The 16,085-nt window shown below is 39.4% G+C and overlaps 1 long non-coding RNA gene across 2 annotated transcripts in view; it reads right to left on the bottom strand.

The window, feature by feature from the left end:
• LOC135280989 (uncharacterized) overlaps positions 1–16,085 on the bottom strand; it is a 96,289-nt gene that overhangs the window by 53,850 nt on the left and 26,354 nt on the right. The window contains exons 2-3 of one of the 2 annotated variants that reach the window (XR_010347786.1): positions 4,267–4,375; positions 2,427–4,031 (exon numbers count right to left, since the gene is read on the bottom strand). The exons of the other annotated variant lie outside the window; for it this stretch is intronic. This is a non-coding gene — a long non-coding RNA (uncharacterized LOC135280989). Of the gene's footprint in view, positions 1–2,426; positions 4,032–4,266; positions 4,376–16,085 lie in introns of those variants that run through there. 2 annotated transcript variants of the gene reach the window in all.

The following is a 16,085-nucleotide window of genomic DNA, read 5'->3' as shown; positions in this document are numbered from 1 at the left end:
GCCCTTGCTCCTCTATCTCCTCACCATACGCTCCGTTCAGGAAGCACGAGGAGATGCTGCAGCCCGCCAGCTGTTCCCAAAGCCAGCGTGGAAGGGTTGAGTCCTGCCCACCTTCCCCACAGTGGGGGCACTCCTTTGGCTTTCTCTCCTCCACAGATTTTAACCAAACTTATAAGAACTTAATTATGCCGACATTTCTGCCCTTCTGTTAAATTCAGTTGAGAAAAGCAACCGTGCTAGGAGAGGACTGACAGGTAAAGCAAATGATTAAAACCTCATTTTTGTACATCCACAGCCTAAAGGATGTCATAAAAATCTACAGAATGTCTGAAGCCCTGTGCTAGAAATACTGCGAGCTACATGATCTGAGTTAAAGCTTCATTTGTATACGGGTGTGTATTTAAAGATAATTAATATTAGCTGTGACTTTTGAGACTCGTATTAACACAGCCTCACTTTGTAGTGCCTACAGTTTTGTAAATGCAAATAATTTTTAGTTCAGTTTTGCATTTTTAATTATAAGCAGACAGCGTTTCTTTGGTATTTAACTGCCTAACCATGACTCAGGATAGGCAGACACATCCATGGCAATTAATTGTGACTAGGATTTGCAGGTGTAATGAAATCAAAGTGCCTTTTTTTCTTCTTTAAATTAACCCTCAAGCAAGTCTTGAACAGAAGTACTTGAGATGCACGGGCCCAGATTTATTTTTTAAAGCTTTGACCAAGAGATTCCTCTTGGTTGAACTAAGGTAGTGTATGTAATATTAATAGGAGCTCACACTGCTGTGAACGCTTACTGTATAGTATCGGATGGGAGGAGATATACTGTGATATTAAAAAAAAACATTATTTCGAGGTAGGCATGCCAAAAGCAGTTCTGTGGAACAGAAGGTGGCCTAATTATTAAAAGAAATGGCTTCCATCTCTGTGATGGTCTGACTGTTTGTGGATAAAATCCTACAACTGTGAAAGGCCTCATGCACTGCAAAAAAAAAAAAAAAAAAAAAGAGAGAGAGAAAGAGGGGGAAAAAAATCAAAGTGTTCAGCAGCCATACATCAGAGAGACTATACAAGAAGGGTATCGTATTTTTAGAGACCCCAGAATTCCTGAGCAAAGTAGTAGTTAGTACCAGGTCTACATCAAAAGAAAACAACATTCTGTGTCATCACTGGCCTCCTCTGTGATGTTTTGCCCTCAGCTTCATAATACTCAAAAAGTCATGGTTGAAAAAGACAGACTGTCCCTTTAAAATTAGATCATCCCTTTTATTAATATGCAGAATGAGTTGTCAATTGACCAAGCAACAAATGTACATCCTCATATCCTCATTTTCACTTCTATCTATGAATATTTTAAAACCCTAATGTGTGCTTGGCCATTTGGGTTTTAAGCAAAGACTTATCACAGTGTAAAACCCCTCATTTTTATCCCTTAGCTGAGGGCTTCTTTTTCCCTTTTCCAGGGTGTCATTAAAAATCTGATGCCAAGAGCTGGGACTTGGCAGGGTTTGCGATATAATTTGCAATCTGCAGTGTTTGCTGGCTAGCCCCCACCTGCCCCCCTCTTTTTTTTTTTCCCTTTTTTTTTTCCTTTTTTTTTTTTTAACCAGCCTGCCTGCTAGAGTCAATAGGGGGCATCCCTCATCTGTCTAAAAGAAAAATAGCAGCATACTAATTAGAATTCTATTTGCCAGAAGCCTCGGAGTTGCTGTGCTTATAGATTTCAAGCTTCTTTTGTTTGAATTAAATTGCCAACTTTTCCCCCCCCTCCTCCCTTCCCTTCTTTGCACTAGGCATGAGAGAGCGGGTGCCTTATTTGATTGAAAGAGGGGTAGGGGGATGGGGAAAAGGAAAGCCTTAGCTATGGAAATGCTGAGGAAATGTCAGGGTTGTGTTTAAAAATGCCTGGTATGCTTTTCAATGCCTGACTCCTGTCTTTCTCGCAGGGTTGTGGAGGGAAGGAAAGGGGGCCTGGCATTAAGCACAGGCACTCTGCCCCTTCTCCCTGACACTGAAATTCTGGGGGAGAGCCTGACATGCTTTTCCCCAGCTCAAAGCCAGATGGTTCAAGCTTGGATAAAACCTTGGGATGAGATCACAAAGCTTGTTCATAACAGAACACACAACATCTCTGTTTTTCTGTTAATACCTCCTTTTGTACACGTTGTGTGGGGTGAGGGAGGGGCCAGGGCATATGTCATAAATCCAAAGGAAAATGTCATATTTAACATTAATTTGTTTTCATAACCCCGTGAAAGAATTCAAGCTCGCCCCATTAAAATGTCATAATTAACCGCCGAGAAGTTTTATTACAAATAATTTTTTAATTTCGTGAACAACGAACCGAAAGGCGCAGCCCAAAGTTTTTTCACTGCCCTTAAGCATCTGAACATATACATGATTTTTTTATTATTATTATTATTTACGTGCAAAGAAGAGTTTCACAGCGTTTCACATTTATGCAACTTCCCAAGTTTAGGTGATTAAAGAATATGAAGGCTGAGCTCGGTTTGCATGGCCGGGAATTCTGCCCATGCACAATACAGCCATTGACTCCAGCCATTGACAGTCAAGTCTCATGCACTGATTCACAACCGGGGATAAGCGAATCGTGGGGACAGAATAATGCACTCGATGGTCTTCATATTCCTCATAACAACGGAATGCTCGCCAAGGAATAAGAATTCCTTTCAAATGCATTAATCAGTCAAATTTACTTGGCATTTTCATGGATTTGCTTTCTCCTTATGAATTCTTAACAGAGCTCACCTAGAGCCGTGATGGGCGCTCTCGGATGGCACTGCTGCTGTTCCTTACCCAGACAATGTTATATTCCTTACTTATGGCACAAATACTGCATTAATGCTTGCAATAAGGCATATTTAGAATTTTTGTACATATCAGCTTAAAGCTTCCTTTCATTGCTATTCATTCACCCCAATGTGATTTTGTTTCATAAACATCCACAAAACAGCAATGTTATTTTAGACAGGAGTACAAACATGGGAAAAGGAAATTAAGGCTAATTCCAAGTTGGGGTTGTTTGTCAAACAATACTTAAAATTAGCAATTTAGAATGCAAACTTCTTCTCTTACTTAAAAATCTGACCCTCAAATTTGGTTTAAAAATAATACTGAGATATGCCATCATGTTTGACATGAATACTGTTCTATTTCTTTTTCTTTTAAACTGGGAAAGCTTTAAGAATTAATCATTCTGTAGTTTTTTGACTGAATTCAGGATCATGCCTGAAATACTAGTTTTTCCTTTAAAAAAAAAAATCATATATACTTTATCATAGTATATTTGATTTTGGCTTAGAAGATGCTGAGATTATTTCTGCACATCCTTTCAAAATAAATTTCCTGAAAAAAAGCCACAGAACTAAAGTACCAGCTAACCATTGCATTTTTATGTATTCATTAAAGATAAGATCTTAAAGGAAAGAGGGAAAATATGGACATTAGTAACTCTTACATATACTCCTTGGTGCTATTATATTTTAATTAGCACAGTTTGCAGGCTGTAACCTTTCCTAGGCCTACATGATGCATGAATATTTTATTTGCATTACTATAAAGTAAAAATAATTTGATTATCATTCGTACTATTTATGATTACATGTTTCTAGACACGCACATAGTCTCTATTCATAGAGGACTTTAACATTCTTAAATAGCATAGAGTGCTGACAAGCAAAGTATTGATGTTTACAGTATCATGCAAACCCCGAAGCCAACCATGCTCACATCCCTTTGAATTACTTTTCCAATTCGAAGCCTCTAAGAACCCAGTCCTCCTTTATCTCTTCTCGTTATAAAAAGTGGCAGGAGGCAGAGTGGCAGAATGACCCACAAGATGGCACCTGTCACCAGTGGGATTTCTTCTGCCTTCTGCAGGCCAAATTTTGTTTGAACTCACTATGGCCTCTGTCATATCCTCATTTTCCCTTCCACTCTTGCCTCTCCTCCTTAATCCCCTTCGTGCAGGCTCAGGCTCTGTTTACCGAGCTTCCGAAACCTTTTTTCTGCAAGAAGCCAAAGTAAAACTTTATTGAAAGAGGGGGCTCAGGATTAAGAGGCAAAGCCCGGCGAGGAGGAAGCCGAGCGCAGCACCTGCCGCCTTCGCCTAAAGACAGTTCCTGCTATCCACCATTACCAGGCTCATTCTTATAGATGTGCATCTGAAATACATGATTACTTTAGGTCTCAAAGGTGAGGGAGCTGATTAGCTCTCTAATGAAGCCTTTTGTTATTACTTACAGACAAAGTACATCACACAGATGGAACGTACCAGAAGACCGCTTCCTTATGTCGGGCTGGACATATTTTAACTGGTAAGATCATCCAGAGCAATGAGGTGAAGCGGTTGCTATAAATACAGAATCAGTGGAATTTTTTAAAAAAAACAGATTAAAGGCAGTGACAGAAAACAACAAACAACCACCATAAGACCGCTATGCCTAAGCCCCAAAGATGAAACCGGTAATTCATCTGCTGCATGAGTCATTCTGTACTTTGTCCAAAATTACATGGGGCAACATTAACTATCTGCCTAATAATAGAGTTATAGTTGCCTATTAAAAGAGCTACAGCCAGTCCATAAAGATGATGTTGATGGACACCTCTCTTCTCTTTGACTACAGAAAGGGCCAAACTAAAATGCTCTTACAGAAACACGACACACAGAGAAAACCCCTCAAGCTGCAGGTCATTGCATCACTTCATTTCACCAACTGCAACAGAGAATTGTTTTTCCACACAAAATTACACAGCAGATCACAGGGACCTAGACAGAGCCTGGAGCAGCAAGCAGCTCCTCCTTTGGGGAATGCCACAGTGGCAATTGGTTTCCTCCTTTAATGACTTCATCACTTGGAAAGGGAAAATATCTTACAACCCCTCCTCATCATCCTCATTCCTCCTTTTATCAACTTCAAAAATTCACCTAATTACCCCAAAGCATAAACAGGGTCTGTGAGTAGCCACCAGCAAGGGCAGGAAGGGTTCACAGTTTTCCTTTTCCTAATGAAAGATGGCACAAGCCTTGAGTCTTACCTAGGGAAACATCTGAAGTCATTAAGAATATCATAGCTTCATCAAACCTAGTGAAGGAAGTCTTGTCTACATTTAGACAAGACAAATATACCTTTATACCAAATATATCTTTATACCAAGACAAAATTATTTAAAACAGTGCAGCTACACATAGACAGTTGCTAATCGCAGTGTTAAAAATCACTATTGCTATTATGAAACCTTTAAAATATTAACATTAACATGATTAAGGGTATCCTTTTGATAACTTTCTACAATTAACACAAAGAGCAAATTGCATTTCTGTAGCCCATAAGTTGCTTTTGCTACAAACACCAGAAATAATTCTCACCTCTCAACACAAACAACTAGGCCATAAATAGATGTTTTACTGAAATTCATCAAAACCTGGGTATCAATACAGTTCCCAAGATGTCACCTTCATTTCAGTGCCTCCTCCATAAGCAACTGAGGGATAATCTCAAGGAGTTTACAGAAAAACAAGGGGAAAAAAAAAAAAAAACACATCAATAGTGTCCATTTGAATTGGAGAATGTGGGCTAATAAAACTGAAGTGGGTTTAGGAACCCTGCCAATTTACCTTGAGTTTTTGGGGAGGGGGGATTTGTTTTGACCTTTTGATTTTTCATTTTGAAGTGACTTTTATTTCAGGCTTTTTCTGGTAAATTATGAAATCAAGCAAGTCCAACCCAGAATGAACCATTTTGATCAATCTGAAAGGCAGCTTTTTTTGAGACTTTTCTTCTGCCAAGAATTTGAAAATGTCACATTTCATTCCAGGATGAACAGAAGCCAGATTTCAAACTCTCCAAATCCTTTGCGAAACAAAATTTCTGTCTCTTTCACAGCTCCAAAATTAATTTTTCCCTCAAAAGCTGCAGGGTGGCTTAAGATAGTGGTCAGCAATTACAGATAACATGTGGGTGGATTTTAATAGCATTAGCGTGGTGGGGGCAAGGGTGGGATCGTGGAGTCAGAGCATCTTGAGGGAAGAGTGGAGCACCAGCACTCCCAGCTCCTGGCTCCAGTGAATCCCAAGCTCAGGCGAGCTCCAGTGCCTCTCCTCAAAGCAAGATATAGACACTGGAGCGAACGCCAGCATTTCCTAGCTCCCACTGAGTTTCTATCAATATTCTTAAACTTTAAAAAAGAAAAATACAATCTGGTGTAACAGCCCTAGAAGACTGCTGACTACTGCTACAAGAAACTCTCTACAACTGGAACCTACAGAGGGATATAAATCCAAGGGCTGACCTGTAGCTTTTCACCCAGCCAAGGAAGCTATTAAATTCTTGCTGATTTCAGTTACTCTCCAGTAATGCGCCATTTCTTGAGAAGGAAAAAGAAAAAAATCTCCCAGTGTCCCTTCAAAGGGCAATTACCTAAGGATTGTGATTTTTTCCTCAGAAATATTTAGGAAAACTTAGAAGTCATGAGGCCAGGTCTGCAGTGGCATCAAGGCATCCCACTTGTTCTCATGGCTCTGCACAGGAACATCTCACCATGCCAGAGACCTCTGGAATTATTCTGGCACAGGCAACAGCACCACTCAGGTGAAAATATTCTTATAAAAGTCATACAATCACCAAATCAGGCACGTAAAAACCATGACTGCCATTTTTTACTGACATCTGAGCAGGCCCAAACACCTTTCTTTCTCCCCAGTGGACCAACACCACCCCACCAAGGGAATGTCTCCTTCCCATCCACACCATGGGTTCTGGGGCCTTCAGAGGGCACAGAACTCCCTGCTGGGCTTTGTACAAATTGCCTGTACTTTACAGTGAAACAAGATAAATTCTTTGCATGTCAAGGACAGATATCATTCATGCTTTTTTTATCACTGTTGTTTCCCAGCTCTATTGCTTCTGCCACTTTTAACTTCCATCCTGCTCCCTGGGAGTCATATTTAAGGTCAACCAGTACACATTAGTCCTGCCCAGAGTAAAAATTTCCCCCTTACATTGAAAATGACAGGCCTGTAAAACAAAACATGAATAAAAAAAAGCCATTCATTATTTATAAAAAAGCAGAATGGCAGGGTTGTCTTTTCTTGCATTACACAAATCCAGTATGAAAACTCTAACCTGTATATTATTATAAAAGCTCTGTCGCCTGTAATATCTCTTTGTTTTTGTAATTATTTTAGGCTTTCTACTCAGGAGGAATAAAAAGAGCTTATATTTTCCCAGCACTCTGATGAAATAACTTTGAAATCACGCCTTGTAGTTTTCTTCAGTATAATTAATCTCAATATGTCACTCCCCCCACCCGCTATGATAGTCTCACTGGAGTGGGTTGTGGGGGGACAGTCAGTAGAAGGATATTTTGGTTTTTTGGTTTTCAGCCCAGTTAACCACTCTTTCTCCACAACTAGATCATAAAAAAAAAAAAAAAATCAAACAAAACCTGCAAGAGATAATCCCCCACCAATAAATTTATCAAGAGTGAATTTTCTGCAGGCTTGCTAAACTGTCATAAAGGGGAGGAGGTAGAGATCAAATATACTGTTGAGTAAGGAAACAGAGAGCACAAACTTTGTCCTCAGCTCGGGGACAATGATGCTCCAAGATTAACCCACCCTCTCAATTAACACCTCACATGAAAATCCCAGCAAGGTCATGGGATCTGTGCTGCAACTCGGTCAATCAGCATTGCCTGCCTCCATACAAACCAAGATCGAATGCAGAATTAACACCGGTCCCCCAAGCCCTCGCTCACAGACTCACGTCAGATTAAGCCCTTGCATGGAGGAGATATGAAAAGCATTTCTAATTAGGGTCTGAGGTTACTGGTTAAAATGCAGTCGAGCAGTCTACCAACCATTCTTCTCCCTCTTTTTTTTTTATAATTTTAATTAAACTCAGATACTATTTAATTCCTACCTGCATATATTTAGTACTACTTGAATGCAAACCTGATAAAGAATACTCCTGATCCCCACTTAGCTGCCACAAGCACTTATTAAAAGGAGGGTGACTGTCTTCAAGATCTTCCATGGGTCCCTTTGCAATAATTACTTTTTATATCAAATGAAAAGCATAATATTTTCCTGTAAATAGATTTTTTTTCCTTGTGAAACCTTGACTTCCCTAGTCTTGTGACAAAATTATAATTATAACCTCAGTGTAGTGGTTAGTTACTGTCATTCCAGTCCATGAGGAGACTTTTTTCTGTATATGCTGTGCTCTTCTTATTCCATTACTCATAGGATTCTTCAGATGTACACTTGAGGACATTTTGCAGCCCTTTACTGTCACAGAAGCACTGCTGTACAACCTGTGTTTTGAGGAATGGGAGAGAGGGGATTTAGCACCAGTTGGATCCTGTTAAATTATTTGTAATTCTAGGCCACCCCACAACATTTCTGCCATTGTGTGATTAGCAATCTAGATCTCTCCATAACAATTTTTAATATCTACCATGACCCTGGAAGCCTGAGTGCTACATCTACAGCATACTAAAGCCTTGTGTCTCCAAATTATAGCCCTGAATAATTCAGGAATTGTAACGGTAGCTCAGTACTTATTAAAGCACTGGGAAAACTTTGGGATTCTCATATCTACAGGCTCTTCATTATTATTCTGATTATAAAGATGTTTTAATATATGCTGTTGCTATTCTTACACTTCACCACAATACCATTTGTGAGGAATCCATAAGTGATTCAACTCCTGTATTAAGCAGCTACACCTCAAACTATCAAGGGATGCAGTAAAATGAAGTTTTGTTTCTTTTCTGGGAAGATGGGAATTATCTAATAATCTATACATTAAATTTTAAAATCCCAAATTATGCCTTAGACATCATAACAAAAATCTGACACCAAATTTACTTAAGCAAAACAAAATCACGTACACACAGAACAACTCAGGTTTCTCCCTGATAGACTCAATGGCACAAACAGGGACAAAAATAAGTCTAAATAGTTTAATAACATATTAAACACATTCTGTCTTCTGTGCTAATCCCAAATAAGCGGCTCTAATAAGCCTTAGTGACAAGGAGGATCTAATGAAGAGTTGAATTTTTCATAGAGGTTTTATTAGGTTCATCAGCCTCCTCCAAAGTCCAGGCCTTCAGTCATGACAGCTCTGAAATCTGGAAGAGATTATCTTCAATTTACTGAGAATAAACATCTCATTTCCACAAGGAAAATTCCATTTGATGACAAAATTTGTCTGTGTCCTAAATTTTGAAACCCTGCCACTGGACGTCATACTTGAGTAGCTCTGGGTAAACGCAAAAATTACTGAGTTGTAATAACATGAAAAAATCCATGAGGCATTTTCAGTGTGAGAGTAATATGCAGCACAGAAAGCATCCAAAATAGCATTTTGGCAAGCTTTATTAATTTTCCCAAGCTGTTGAAAAAAAACTTCATTACTTTCTGGACAGTCAGGCACCCAGACTCTTGTATTGACTGTCCTCATCTGACTGCCTCACACAGACTATGACTTGGCTAATGGTTTACCAGACGAGATATCCCACACTATTAAAAGGAGCCCTCTAAATTAATTTATAACTCAAAGCATCCTCTTCCCAAAACCCTGTGAAATATCAGATGTGTTGAGGGGGAAAGTAGCTTTAGCCTGTCTCACTAAATAAAGCCAGTAAAGTGGGTCACACCAAAAAATGAAATCCTAGTGTGATCACTGCTTATGTTGTCAGGTTTAAAACAGGTGATAAGGTTTTATTTACAACCATACTCATAATATCTGGCGTGGAGCAGATGATAAGGTTTTATTATTGCTGCTTACTTCTGAAAGAAATTACTTTCCATGTGTGTAAAGCTGTACATTAGAGAAGCCTTAGGCTGGGTAGGAAATCCGACTTTTTCCAGGAGAAGGAGGGCAGAAAATTCCACCATGTTAAAGCTGTAATGGGTGGGAGATGAAAACTGGCTGCCTGAACCCCCCTGCATGGAAAAACAGACACTGGACTTTGCTGTGTGGGTGCCTCAGTGCTCTGCAGCACAGCAAGACAGGGGTCACGTCCCCATAAATTGTGCTCAGTCAACAGAATAGCAGAATTCTGACCCAGAATCAGTGTTAGGATGGCAGCCATGCACACAAAGGCTGGAAAATACCTCTGGCATCTTTGGGTTTTCCTTCATTCCAGTTTATGAATAAGCAAATCAAAATGCCTGGTCTGTACAGCCATCAGCTGCTCCCAGGAAAGTGATGCTGTCACTCTTCCCTACCACACCTTTGAACAAGGTTTTCAGCATTGACAGGAATTGTAGAGAAGTCCCTTTTGTCCATCCAAAACAATTTCATATTTAGGAAACATTTTATAACCTGGTTTGGTGGTTGGGGGCTAGTTTGGTTTTTTTTTTTACTTTTTTAAACTATAGTTGAGTAACTTCATTACTTAATTATCTTTTAAGCTTCAGAAGGTGTGGAGGTGTTTTGGAATAAAAGTACATTAAAGGCTCGTCATGAAGTTACTAAAAAAAAAAACTGACTGGAAACTGTTTCTTTTGGTAGTGTTTAAATGCAACAGTTAAAAGAAATACTGAAAATTTTGCAAAAACACCTTTCAAAATGGAAAAAAATCTGGTCCATTCTCACAGTGAAATCATCTCCAATGATTTTCTCTTCCTGAAAGATACCACAAAATCCACTGAATGCTGCAAAGAAAGGCAACAGGAACAGACAGCACAACCAGCATCCTAGAGAACTCCTCAAAATCCTTCAGGATTAAGGATGCAGGCATCATAGTGGGATCTGTTTTAGCTCTAGAGCTTTTACTTTTAGAGTAAGTATGTCCTGATCTGAAACAGATGGAAACAGTAGCTTACTACAGGAAAATGATGACACTACTTTCAAATAATGGCTACAAACTTAAACCTGCAAAACTCTGTTAAATACAGGCAGGAGTAAATGGGCAATTAATCATGACAGAAAGAAACAAACAAAAAAACCCTCCTGACAAAAGATTTTGCAAACTTAAATGCACCATCCCTTTTAATAAGATGTGCTTTGTCACTATTATCTATCCTCAAATTACACCTGCCCCTTGCTCACACTAATTCAGTTTAGCATGCAAAAGCACTGCTTGCCCCTATGGACATTAGAAGAATTCATGTTTAGGTTACCAGAAAAGAACCTTGTAGCTAAAAGAGCAAAAAAATTTAGAACACATTGTTCTTTTCTAAAACTCATTTCTCCCATTCAGCTAACTAGTACTCTTTTCATTTAATCTACTCAGGTAAAAATAACCATTAAATATCACCTAAGTATCACTTAAATTCTATTTTGGGGATTTATGACTAGGATTAGCTTGGTGTCAGCTTTGTGTCACCTCTTAGCACAGGGCTGAATGACAGAAATTCATTTAACCACAGTTTGAATCCCATTTCTTCCATACCTCTCGATTCATGTACATTTTTCTGCCTAACATATATTGATCTCAGAAACCCAAAGCCACTTTTTAACACTTTATTAAACACAATATATACAAAGTAACATATTGAAAGTATAATAATGAGGCCATTGGTAATACAATAATGATAGTCAAAGCTCTATCAAATATGTAATAAATATTTTAATTACATACCTCATGTATCTGCTCCCCACTGTGAAAAATAACCAGGCCTAGCAATTTTCATGGACGATGACAAGATTACTATTACTAATGGTCTGAGGTACAAGTGTTTATTTTTAACATTATTAACGGTACTAATTATGATGAATACGATTATTTAGAGTCATTATGTGGTAGAAGAGTTTGATGATTCACTCAGGTGCCTAGAATTTAACATTCTCCATCTACCATCTATGGAAATTAATGACATAGCTTAACTCTGTTGTTATCGTACTCACTGCCAAGAAAATTGCTTTTAAAGAAGAAAAAAGCAGAAGATCACCCAAGTGTGCTGCCCATTTCTTTATTACCCTGCAAATGTTCGTGTTTGCAAATCAGTAAGAAAGCCTGATAATAAGATGCTTCACTCTGGAAAAAATGAGACAGTGACTTTTACAGATGAAGGGACAGGTTCCACAAGCCTTCTATACAGAAGTATTATTTTCATTATCGTAGGGCTTGGAATCAGAGCCCTTGGGCTAGGTACCAGACATCCAAAAGAGCTTATAGAGGCATGACAGACAAAGGAATATTTTTTTAAAGCCCATTTCACAGATGGAAGCTTACACCACAAAAATCCGAGGCCTAAGACCATCTAGTTTATATCACTCAGAGCATCTTCATGGCCTCTCACCTGTCAACAGGGCACGCTTTCCCTCCTGCACAGTCTGTCCTCCCCAGCATCTTCACAGCTATTTCATACATGGCTGATGGATTTGGGCAGACAAGGTGCCACACGAGCTCAAGGACACGCTGCAGCTGTGCCTGCAGCCTCACAGGTAGAAAAAAACTCATTTGGTGAGCAACCTTGGGCTTGCTGTTGGCAGAGAGTGCTGACAGAGGCACAAAGGCTGTGGCAGAGACACAACACACGTTTCCTAAACCAGAGATGCAGGCTCAGCACGAGGCCACCACCAGTTCCCTGTCACGGGAATCTGTGTCACCCACCCCGCACAGCACGGCCTCATGGGGCTCAACCAAACCCTGTCTCCATGAGGAAAACACAGAAACCATTTTGCCATTGATTTTGATGCTTAACCCTTTGCAGGCCTCAGCCAAACCTCTCCCTCAGATCCCAGGGATTGCTGAGGCTTCATCTGCCCAGTGACAATAAACAACTGGCACCTCTGCAGCACGCGGGAGAGAGAGGGCAGAACCATTAACTAGTTAAATCTGATAAATACAGACTCTCAGCAAAAGGAGGAAGAAAATGGACCATTCTCACTTTGTAATGCATTTCCATCGGTGACTGGCACGCTATTAGGATCGGGATCAAAGGGGGTGGGATGCTGGTGTCTGTGGATTTGGGCCTTTCACACTGTCTGATTGATGGAACTGAAAGGCTTCTGCTTGTAAAGCAGTCACCCCAAACAGCTGTCTCCTGCTCCTGTCCTCCTCTCCATTGCAGCATATGCAGTTCAGATTTCATTTACCAGCCCCTTTGAATAGCAGAGCTCTCACCGTGGAAGTAAAGCCTTGCCTCAGAGAGGATGACTGGCAATTTGCATGCACAGTACTGCTGAAAGCATTGTGTGGCGTTAGTTGCCAAAGGACATGCAGCAATGTGTATCTCCTATCTTCCCTACTTTTCTGGTTTCTTAAATTATCAGTGTTTTACTTCCCTTTCATGTTCAAAGCATAGCAAATTTATTTGATATATTCTGAATGCCGGAGCATGCCAATGACATCAATCAAACTACAGAACACTGGGAAAGCTGCTATAGAGTAATCAGAATTGGCCATAAGCTATAAATATCTACTGTCTCATGATTCTCTTGGCTGCTATGCAAACTTTGATCATTAGCACTGATCAAAGATCATGAGGGATAAAATGGTATTATGATATAATGCCATGTATGGTACAGCTGATACTAAGGGCTATAGATGACCTATGCTTGACTATACTGTCTTTCTCTACACACCAGAAAGATTCATTAAAATGGCAGCTCTCTTTTTGCAGTACCTTAGAGGATATGTAACAGAAAATCAGAGTGCAATCACAATTGGCATAACTATTCATCACCAGCCTGAGTGGTCTGTGTTTGTATTCCCTGCAACACAGCTCCTTATAACACTGCACAGGTGACTCTCAGACAACATCTAATTGTGCCTGAGAGGTCACCAAACACAACTAATGACTTTTTATTGTTTTATTGCATTTAGATGGATTGGTTGTTTCCTCTCTAATAGCAGGACATACCCAGCATTTCAGAGGTAGATCTTGTGTGGTAAAGTTACACAAGTTTGGCTTCACATTTTTAATCTAATCATTACTCGTATGAGTATGGTGTCTTGATAAAACATAGATTTTATTCATTCGTAATACACCCCCCCAATGCCCAAATTAAGAAATACAATATGGGGTCTCCTCCCCTGCTTGCCATCACTTTATTCTGTATTCTGAGTTAGGTATTTAAATACCTTAACCAGAACTCCAAAGCTTTCACATAAACCAAAGCAGTATCCAAACTCACAGCTGTCAAATAAAATTATATAGAATTGCTTTGCACAAAAGAAAATAAATTAATACAGCCTTACTCATTAACTTGTGAGTATTTTGACAAAAAATCCACCCAGAAAGAACTGTAACTGTTTAAGGTTCTCTTAATCATCTACTTTTTCTATGAAAATTAGAACATCTTTCCTTGAAATTTTAAAGTTAGCTTACACAGTCAGGGACAAGAATATCATATGACTCGCATGGCCACATGCATTTCAGAGCTCTTATCAATAAAATCTACATAGTTAATTTGCACAGTTCAAATTTAAAGTGCTGGATACACATGCATAGGCCAAATTACACCTCAACAACAAATCAAAGTGCATCTTTCAAATGGAAGGCTACAGTTTTCTCAGATGTGTCATTATTCAGAATGCAGATCTTATTCTGCTTTGCTAATACCACAAGTTTTCTTGAGCCTGTAGCTCAAATATTTCCAAAAAATAACAAAGATTATTAAAATTTTCCCCTCTTTAAACAGCAGCAGAAAAAAACATAGGCACAGGAGAGAGAGGTGATCTGCCCAAAGTCTTACACTGAGGCTGAAAAACCACCACTAGCATGGATCCCACCTCTCTTGAGTCCAACTCAAGTAATTTAAACATAAGATCCTTCTTCAGCTGAATTGGAGAAGGGAAATCAACCTTAAAGAATACATTCTCATTAACTGGTTCTGTGCAAACCATGTTCTCTCAGCCCCCTCAGACTTGCTTGAATTAACAGAAAAAAAATCATTCATAGAAGTTCTTTTGGTGACATATGTAAAACAGCTGATTCATATACAGGCTTCACATGCTGGGTCAGAACAAATTGTCCTCAAAAGCAACATGGTTAAATTGAGTGGAACTAGCTCCCACCAACTTCCAAGGTACATAATAGATATTATAAACTTGTCTTACTTGGCACCAATTTGACAACCTCAGTTTGAGAGAACAGAGAGTGAAAATGAGTTTTAAGCATTCAGCTACAAAGTACAACATTCATTATGTACAGTCCTTTAACAGATTGCCCAGATTGTGGACGCCTTCAGCAGACTTGGAATTTAATCTCCCTGGTGCAGTTTTAGTCACTGCATGTACTACTAATATATAGCTGCTACTACAACATAGATTACTGTTTAATCCTGAGCTTTTCTTACATTTCCATGTTGCTTAGCACATAAAGCTCTAGTCCTCAATGGATCTACAAGGTAAGAAGCCAAATTCCACTCCATGTAAATGAACCTGAGAAAAAGAGCTGAGGATCAGTACTTATCCCAAAACTGCCCAGCAGTGAGGTACCAGCCACTTTGAACCTGTCCTGGACTCTCACATGAGGTCTCACTAGCATCCATCGGGTCTGCCTTGGGGAAAATTTCTGTGTCTTCCAAAAAAGTGATTGAGAATCACGTGGCCCTCATGCCATGCAAAAGTGAATTCAGCACTAAAGATGAATCCCCACAGATATAACCCTAAATGGTTCAGGATGCCATTTCTGATCCACATCTGGTAAAGGAGGAAAAAACCCTGTCTCCTGGAAAAACATCCTATTGTGCTTTTGATTCTTAAAAGAGTTCTTTCTTTCTTTCCCCATTTTAGGACGAGGAGAGTATTTCACATGGTTTCTTCTCTCTCTGCTTATTACTGATTCTCTTATCTTGCCCAAAAAACAAAATAAGAGGAAAGTCAGAAGTGTAATTTGACTTTTTCTTAAGGTCATTCTCAAGGTCACTCTGGCAGCAGTCTGATAAAATAAACAGCATAAACCAAGGGGAAACCTGAATCACAGAGTCTGTTCCAGTACCTACCAAACTCAATGCATGTCTGCATTGGTTAAACTGGGCATTTGATCAGACTCAGGCAGGAATAGTTTGGCACTCAAAACCACTTATTTTTTTTCTAATTGCCAGTTTCCCAATCTCTCTACCATAGTCCAGTTTTGGGCTTACACTACATGC

This window comes from Passer domesticus, chromosome 14 (assembly GCF_036417665.1).
Source record: "Passer domesticus isolate bPasDom1 chromosome 14, bPasDom1.hap1, whole genome shotgun sequence".
NCBI classification, from domain to species: Eukaryota; Metazoa; Chordata; class Aves; order Passeriformes; family Passeridae; genus Passer; species Passer domesticus.
Note: the sequence above shows the minus strand (reverse complement) of the source record. Positions and strands in the feature narration are given on the sequence as shown.